Here is a 9389-nt window from a genome sequence, read left to right as displayed (position 1 = left end):
CTTATTTCTGGGTTCTTTATTCTGTTCCATTCGACTTTGTGCCTGTTTTTGTACTAGTACCATGCTGTTTTGGTTACCATAGCTCTGTAGCATAGTTTGAAGTCAGATAGCATGATGCCTCCAGCTTTGTTCTTTTGCTTAGGATTGCCTTGCCTATTCGGGCTCCTTTTTGGTTCCTCATAAATTTTAAAATAGTTTCTTCTACTTCTGTAATGAATGTCATTGGTAGTTTAATAGAAATACTGTTGAATCTATAAATTGCTTTGGGCAGTATGGCCATTGTAATGATATTGATTCTTCCTATCCATGAGCATGGAATGTTTTTCCATTTGTTTGTATCATCTCTGATTTCTCTGAGCAGTGTTTTGCAGTTCTGCTTGTAAAGATCTTTCACCTCCTTGATTATCTGTATTCATAGGTATTTTACTTTGTGTGTGTGGTAATTGTGAATGGGATTGCGGTCCTGATTTGGCTTTCAGCTTGAATGTTGTTGTTGTATAGGAGTGCTAGTGATTTTTGCACATTGATTTTGTATCCCGATAATTTGCTTAAATTATTTATCAGCTTAAGGATCCTTTGGGCTGAGACTATGGGGTTTTCTAGATATAGAATCATATCATCTACAAACGGGCAGTTTGACTTCCTCTCTTCCTATTTGGATGCCCCTTATTTATTTCCCACTCCTAATATTATTTCAGAAACTGTTTTTTGAAACTTCTTTTTGAAATACGTGTGCTTGGCCGGGCGCGGTGGCTCAAGCACTTTGGGAGGCCGAGACGGGCAGATCACGAGGTCAGGAGATCGAGACCATCCTGACTAACACGGTGAAACCTCGTCTCTACTAAAAAATACAAAAAACTAGCCGGGCGAGGTGGCGGGCACCTGTAGTCCCAGCTACTCTGGAGGCTGAGGCAGGAGAATGGCGTAAACCTGGGGGGCAGAGCTTGCAGTGAGCTGAGATCCGGCCACTGCACTCCAGCCCGGGTGACAGAGCGAGACTCCGTCTCAAAAAAAAAAAAAAAGAAAGAAATATGTGTGCTTGCCGGGCACGGTGGCTCACGCCTGTAATCCCAGCACTTTGGGAAAACGAGGTGGGTGGATCACAAGGTCAGGAGATCGAGACCATCCTGACTAACATGGTGAAACTTCGTCTCTACTAAAAATACAAAAAAAAAAAAAATTAGCCGGCATGGTGGCGGGCACCTGTAGTCCCAGCTACTCGGGAGGCTGAAGCAGGAGAATGGCGTGAACCAGGGAGGCAGAGCTTGCAGTGAGCCGAGATCGTGCCACTGCACTCCATCCTGGGCGACAGAGCGAGATTCCGTCTCAAAAAAAAGGAAAAAAATGAAATATGTGTGCTTAACCTAGAAGGGTTCTATGCATGGAAAGTTACAAAGTTATAAGCCCTACCAGTTATGCTACGATCCAGAAATATCTAAGTTATTGAAGTTGATTAGTTGTGTGACAATTAAACTAAAGTGTTATCAGAAATAAGGTTGTGGAATTTTGTATTTTAGTATATTTTTTTCAGAGAAAGATTTGGCCATACTGGGATTGGAGTTAGTAGTGTGTCAACAAGTTGTGTAATTTTCATATTTGGGGCATTGATTTTTCTTTTGAAGAAAGATATGACCTCGCTGGACTGAAACTCATAATACTTCAATAGCAGATAAAAGAGAAAGATCCATGAGTGATAACATGCTCAGAGTTGGGGCTTTTAACAGTTCTTTTCCAAGGCTAGGGTTCTCAGTTTTTTCCTCTCATCTGAGCCCATTTTAAATCTTTACTAAAAGTCACTGCTTCTGTGCTGAGAATAGGGCTACATAGTTCCCATATCTTTGGTAAATATCCTTTATTAAGTGATTCTTAAAGATGTACATTTATCCATAGACAACTGGAAATTTTCATACTAAAAACCTTTTCTTTAGACAAAACCAATAAAGTATGATAAAAAAAATTTGTTAGGTGCATAAATCTTTGGGGGTTGGCTTTAATTCTTCAAAAGTAACTATAGGTTTTATCCCTATGGTAAACAAATAATAATGTCTACATCTATCCACAATGCAAAGTTGGGGATACAGTTCTAGAATATTTAGCAAAATATGGATATTTACACCAAACCTGGAATGGCTGAGGTTCTCTATAACTGTAATTTTATCAATTTTCCATTTGCTTTCATGTGGAAAAAAAATGCCAGCCTCAGTATATGCCAAATATGACTGAAGTTTATTTGAAATGTTGTCAAAAGTTACCTGGGCATATTAAGAATGTAAAATTGTAACTGTAATGTGGATAAATCAATTGTGCTTTTGTCTTTTGCGAATTGGTCTTCATGAAGCACACCCAGTATTGTGAAAATTATGGGACGTTATTGAAATTGAGACACATGAGGTTAGTAAGTAGATTTTAAAATTATTATTTGGCACATTTTCTTCACAATGTTGTAATTGTACATCACTCCTTTATTATACTGATCTGGAAAAAAATATTCAGTGTATTTATGCCCAAAATGAGTACTGGGCCCATGTGGCAGGGCCAAGCAACTAGAACATGATTCAGAAATCAGGCAATGAAAAGCCATAAGAATGACATAATGGACTTTGGCGACTCAGAGGGGAAGGTTGCAAGACTATATATAGGGTACAGTGTACACTGCTCGGGTAACAGGTGTACTAAAGTCTCAGAAATCACCACTAAAGAACTTATCCATGTAACCAAAAAATGCCTGTACCCAAAAAACAATTGAAATAAAAAATAAAGAAAGAAAAGAAATCAGGCCGTGAAAAACACACTGGAACATGATCAAGAGGCATTTCACTGCCTCAAAACAAGGTGGTTGGGGGGTGTATTAGTCTGTTCTCAAATTTCTATAAAGAACTACCTCAGACTGGGTAATTTATAAAGAAAAGAGGTTTAATTGACTCATGGTTCTGCAGGCTGTACAGGAAGCATGGCTGGGAAGGCCTCTGGAAACTTGCAATCATGGCAGAAGGTGAAGGTGGAAGTAGGCACATCTTACACGGCTGGAGAAGGAGGAAGAGGGCAAAGGGGAAGGTGCCATACACTTTTAAACAACCAGGTCTTGTGAGAACTCACTCACTATCATGAGAACAGCAAGAGGGAAATCTGCCCCCATGATTTAATTACCTCCCACCAAGCCCCTCCTACAACATTGGGATTTACAATTCCACATGAGATTTGGACAGGGACACAAATTCAAACCGTATCAGGGAGGAATTCTAAAATACACAGCAGGATGCACTCCTATCCCTTACAGGTCAAGGAGATTATCTGATATTGGTGTGGGAAATGGCTTATTTTCTGATGACCACATGTGGGACTATTTCAGCCACCACTAGAAACCCCAGGAGGGTTTTTGTTTCATATTATTTCTATACATTTTTTTGTAAAAGTAAATGCAATAGAAATTTAATTCAGGATTGATCTCAATCTTCAAGTGGAGCCAGCTCCTCTGGGGTCAGGAAGGAAATAGGGTTTTTTGTTTGTTTGTTTGTTTGGTTTGGGGGCTTTTTTATTTTACATCACCATGCAGGTTACATTCATCTTCCACTGGAATGACTAGAGTACCCCAGTAAGTGGCCTGACTACAGAAGAACACAAGATTGCCTCCTGAGGGCAAACAGGCTCTCTTGCTTCTCCTCATCGGCCATGCCTTAGCATGGTTTCTCCCTATCCCTTATTAAAGCAGGTCCTTTGCACACAAAGCCCTGGTTAAAACCCAAATCACTACCTCTCAACCCTCTTGGATAAGGGGCGCTTTCCCTGGGCTTGGACTGAGCCCCATACCCCAGAGGTGGTATCCTGACTGGATTGTATGAAGAGAGTGGGTGCAGGAGACAAATGGCTGAAATGAAAATGGGAGCCATCGGTCCCCATCTGCATCTACAACTTCAGATGCCTACAGATGTGGTCCATGTGACGTGCAGGAAGGAGGGGCAGAAGAAGGGATGGGCAGGGAGGGTGTTTCTGGCGACAGTAGTCTACCTGAAGGTCTTCACTTCTTGGCCTTGCCCTGGGCAGCCACAGCTTCCATGGCTTTACACATAGTCCCTTCATCCCCTAAGAACTGCATGGACTTGATGGGGTTCAAGTTCTTGGCCAATTCATAGGCAATGGGAATACCAGTAAGCAGGTTCAGCTCCATGATAGCTACTTCAGAGACACCCTCCAGATGCTTGATAATGCCTATAAGGCTGCTGTCATGGGCTTCAATCAATATCCAATTCCTCTTCCTTATCTGGGGAACTATATCTTTATTCCAAAAGGCCAGAGCTCTGGCAATAGTATCCTCCAGACTCTCACAAGAGGGTAGTTGATCTTCAGTGAGGTCTGTATACCTGCAATCCTTACTAATGCTGCTACAGAAGGGGTGGTAGGGCTCCATCGAAGGTGGTGAGACATCATAAGGGCATATCCACATCTTTACCTAGGCCTCACCATTCTTGGCAGCAGTTTCTGCTTTATGGAGGCTGGTCAGATCCCCATAGTGCCATTCATTGAGGCACCAAGTCCTCAATGCAGGCCACCACATTGGGTCAATAGCATGCACAGTGTCCAGAGATTCCAGATTGCTCTCTTCTACACTGATGGGAAGCATATGTCAAACTCATAGCCAGCACCTGGCAGCACCTGCCCATCGTGATTCACCTCCTCATGGTCCGCTGGGTGCTCTTGCTCTGGAAACTGGAGTAGCCATGGCAGCAGGCTCACAATTCTTGACAATGTATTTTCTGGGATTTTTTTTAACTGTCTTAGATGGCTTTAAAATAGGACAACCTTGAAGCCATTCAAGCCAACAAAGAAGTCAAGGTCCTACGAAAAATTGAAGTTCAGTGCTCAAACTGCCTGTAACAAATAAATGAGCAGCAGCAGCAGCGAAGAAAAATATGAAAAAAAAAAAAAAAAAAAACAAGTTGAAGTAGTCAGGCTCAAAGGAAAAAAGCCAAGACTGTTTTGGCATGTGGGAAAGAAAAGCTGGAGGAAGGTTTTAGTTAAAACCTCACAAGCCAGTGTTTGCTTAGCTGTCCTTTCCATTAACTTCCATTAAGTGCATGGAGACTCTATTTTGATGCTGAGTGCCCTATGCCCTCAGAATTCCCTGAGGCTCCATGGGCAGGAGGTTAAAATTTCTTTCCGGACAGCCAGTTCTGTGTTCGGATGGTGTGGTCATAAAGGATTATCTAAACTTGTATGCTTTGAAATCTATTTTGTCAGGGAGCAAAAAAGAAATAGATATTTCTCAAGCTCAGAACAGTATTATAATTTAAACACATGGTTTGGTATGACAATATGCAGCATAATATTTTGAGTTAGTAGAAGAATATAAATAAAAGAGCATTAAAGATGGCAGCACAAATGAAAAAGAAAAAGAGAACAAATTATTTAAATTTCTCATAATAGTAGTAAGAAAGAAAGGACTTGAAGTTAAACTGGAAACATCAACATGAACTCGCACCCTTAAAAAGTTTTCACTTTGTTACTTAAATCATTCAGATTGCCTCTCCCTACCAACAGTAGTCATGTAGAAAAATCTAAACCTTCCCCTCAACCCCCCAGATCTTCTACTTTTTTCTGCCAAACGGAATCAGGGTTCCTTGAGCAGAGGACAAAAAAAAGCAAAATGTTCCTACAAACATCTTATTGTCACAAAGCAAGGATGCTCTCACAAATATCTCTGGGACATTTCAAAAAGACAAAGACAAATTTTAAAGTTATATGTTGGATAGGCGCGGTGGTTCATGCCTATAATCCCAGCGCTTTGGGAGGCCAAGGTGGGCGGATCACTTGAGATCAGGAATTTGAGACCTGTCTGGCCAACATGGTAAAACCCTGACTCTACAAAAAATACAAAAATTAGCTGGACATCGTTGTGGGTGCCTGTAATCCCAGCTACTCGGGAGGCTGAGGCAGGGAAATTGCTTGAACCCGGGAGAGGCCGAGGTTGCAGTGAGCGGAGATCGCACCACTGCACTCCAGCCTGGGTGACAGAGTGAGACTCTGTCTAAAATAAAATAAAATAAAATAAAATAAAATAAAATAAAAGCTACATATTCTTTGAACCAACAATTGTACTTATAGAAATTTATGTCACAAATACACTCAAACATGTACAAAAGGTGAAGAAATTCACTGCAGCAATATTTGTAGTAGAAAATGTTGGAAACAACCTAAATGTCCATCAATAAGAAACTGGTTAAATAAATTGCAGTGTATTAATACAACAGAATACTATAAAACCACCAGAAGAAAAAAGGTAAGATCTTATGTGCATCGAAATGGAAGATCACCAAGATATACTGTTAAGTGAAAAAAGCAAGATGCATGTCAGTACACATAGAATACTGCCATTTCTGTGACAGTGAAAGGTATATATGCTTAAATATGCCTATAATATATCTGAAAGAATGCAAGAAACTGGCAACAGTAATTGCCTCTAAGGAAAGGAAGTGGGTAGCTGGGGGACTGGAGAGTGAAGGAGACTTATTTTTCAGTGAATACACTTTTGTGCTATTTGACATTTTTGTTACTATGTGCATGTATTACTTTTTAAAAATAAGATTAAAAGGTTTCTTTTTATTATGTCAATGATTTTAGTCTAGAGTTATCTTCCAATAATCAAGTAGTAAACAACTTTAACATTAAAATAAATTATTGTAGTCAACAGAAACAGGAACTCTGCATAAAGAGCCTTGAGTCCATCACATCAGCTAAGACAACTAAACCTCTTTGAAAATGATTATTCGGCCGGGCACGGTGGCTCACGCCTGTAAACCCAGCACTTTGGGAGGCCAAGGCGGGCGGATCACGAGGTCAGGAGATCGAGACCATCCTGGCTAACAAGGTGAAACCCCATCTCTACTAAAAACACAAAAATTAGCCAGGCGTGGTGGCGGCGCCTGTAGTCCCAGCTACTCGGGAGGCTGAGGCAGGAGAATGGTGTGAACCCAGGAGGCGGAGCTTGCAGTGAGTCGAGATCCCGCCACTGCACTCTAGCCTGGGCGACAGAGCAAGACTCTGTCTCCAAAAAAAAAAACAAAATGATTATTCATTGATGGGACCACAATCCAGATAGGTGCCAGAGCATAGTTTGTGCCAGTCACAATTTCATAGTTACATTACATTTATGTGTTTTTAATATGGCTAAATATCAATCCACAGGCAACTTTAACACAATCCCAAACTCTACTAAATGATAATAAAGGGAAAAAAATAAAATAAAAGCCCATGGGGGTAAAGGGAGTGGGAAACAAAACAATAATAGATGAGATTTCAGCAAGTTCTGGAGAGATGAAAAGCAGATTGATAAGCAATAATTAACTTAGCAGAGGAAAGGAAGGAAAACTTTGAATGCCACCAAGAAATAAGTCATTCTGCCCCCATAGAACTGAGGAAGAATTAAGAGTTGGTGGCACAAAGCACTTTGGAAAGTGGAAATGGAGTACGGGCCTGAACACAAAGAAAATTGGTTGAAAATCTGTATACATAGCAATTGGACACTCAAATCCTGTCCCCCCAACATGTAAATTAGAGGGAAAAAAAATCCTCCACATACAGATTTGAGTACTACCTTAGTGCAAAACTATCTTTTTGACATAGCATCCTCTGAATAAACCCAAGAGTTGACAATTCTCCACAACTCACAAAGAAATTACGGTCAGCTTTTCAGTGCATCTCCTTGTAACAGTGACATTTTGAGGCTCTCCTAATATTACAGACAGACAAATACAGACAAACAGAAAAGTAGGCCAGGCGCGGTGGCTCATGCCTGTAAAACTTTGGGAGCCTGATTGGTCAAGAGTTCGAGACCAGCATGGCCAACATGGTGAAACCATGTCTCTACTAAAAGTACAAAAATTAGCCAGGTGTAGTGGCGCATGCCTGTAATCCCAGCTACTCAGGAGGCTGAGGCAGGAGAATTGCTTGAACCCGGGAGGCAGAGGTTGCAGTGAGCCAAGATCGTGCCACTGCACTCCAGTCTGGGCGACAGAGCAAGACTTTGTCTCAAAAATAAATAAATAAATAAATAAATAAATAAATAAATAAATAAAAATAAAGCCAGAGGAAACAGTAAATTCAGGGAGCAGAAGAAAACGTTCTAAAATTTTAATAAATATCCTCATAGAGACAAGAAAAGACATTGAGCTTTTGAAACTAGATCTGAAAACACTTTATTAAAAAAATAAATTGTATTGTGTATATTTAAGGTATACTAGATACACTTTAAAGGAGCTATGGGGAACTAAAAGTAGAATTACCAACATAAAATATTCAATAAAAGGAAACATTTCAGAAAGTATAACAAAAGTAGTAAGTGGAAAATAGTAACAAGATCATATATTTAGGAAGTGCATCAACTAATAAACTTCCAGAAAAGGAGAACCAAAATAATGAAAGAAAGGAAAATACTAGAAAAGAATACAAAAACATTTCCCAGAACTGAAGGACATGCATCTCCAGACTGAAAGAACAAGATCCCAGAACAATAATTTTTAAAACACTTAAATCAGGTTATATCATGATGACATTTTTGAACAACAGAGTTAAAGAGAAGACCTTAAAAGATTCAGGTCACAAACAAAATATCATAAATTAGAATTCCATACAATTTTCCAAAACAACACTGGAAACAAAAAGATTATGCAGTAGTATCTTCACAATTCTAAGGGAAACATAATTTCCAACCCAGAATTCAAAGTGTCAATCCCATGAGAGTATAGAAACAATACATTTGTATTCTGGTAAGGTCTCAGATCATTTATTCTCCTGTGATCTACATTATTTTCTATTGCTACTGTATCAAATTATCACAAACGTGGTGTCTCAAAACAATACAAATTTATTATCTTATAGTTCTAGAGGTCAGAAGTCTAAAATGGGGCAGCAAGACTGTGTTGCTTCCAGAGGCACTAGGGGAGAATCTGTTACTTGCCTTTTCCAGTTTCTAGAGGCTGCCTGCATTCTTTGGTTCATGTCCTCTTCCTTCATCCTCAAAGCCAATAGTATAACATATTTTCTCGTTTCTGACCTCCTGCTTCCTTGTGACTACATTGGGCCCACATAGATGATTCAGAATAATCACCCCATCTCAAGATGCTTAGCTTGAACACATCTACAAAGTCTCTTTTGCAGTGTAAGGAAACATACAGGTTCCTGGGATTAGGACATGGACAATTTGGGGGGGCCCTTATTCTGCCTACCATATACTCCTTCTTATGAAGCTACTGAATCATGTGCTTCATGAAAATGAAGGCATGAAGCAAAAAGGAGGAAGAAATTGGGTGCAGGCTATTCACAAAAGCAAAGACTTGGAATCAACCCAAATGTCCATCCGTGACAGACCGGATTAAGAAAATGTGGCACATATACAC

At 40.0% G+C, this 9389-nt stretch overlaps 1 pseudogene; it reads right to left on the bottom strand.

Moving 5' to 3' along the window:
- Positions 1–4015: 4015 nt before the first annotated feature.
- LOC117077970 lies at positions 4016–4567 on the bottom strand (annotated as a pseudogene).
- Between the last annotated feature and the right edge of the window lie 4822 nt (positions 4568–9389).

The sequence above is a fragment of the Trachypithecus francoisi genome, unplaced genomic scaffold (assembly GCF_009764315.1).
Source record: "Trachypithecus francoisi isolate TF-2019V2 unplaced genomic scaffold, Tfra_2.0 Lachesis_group6, whole genome shotgun sequence".
In the NCBI taxonomy this organism is placed as follows: Eukaryota; Metazoa; Chordata; class Mammalia; order Primates; family Cercopithecidae; genus Trachypithecus; species Trachypithecus francoisi.
This window is presented reverse-complemented; position numbering and strand designations above follow the sequence as displayed.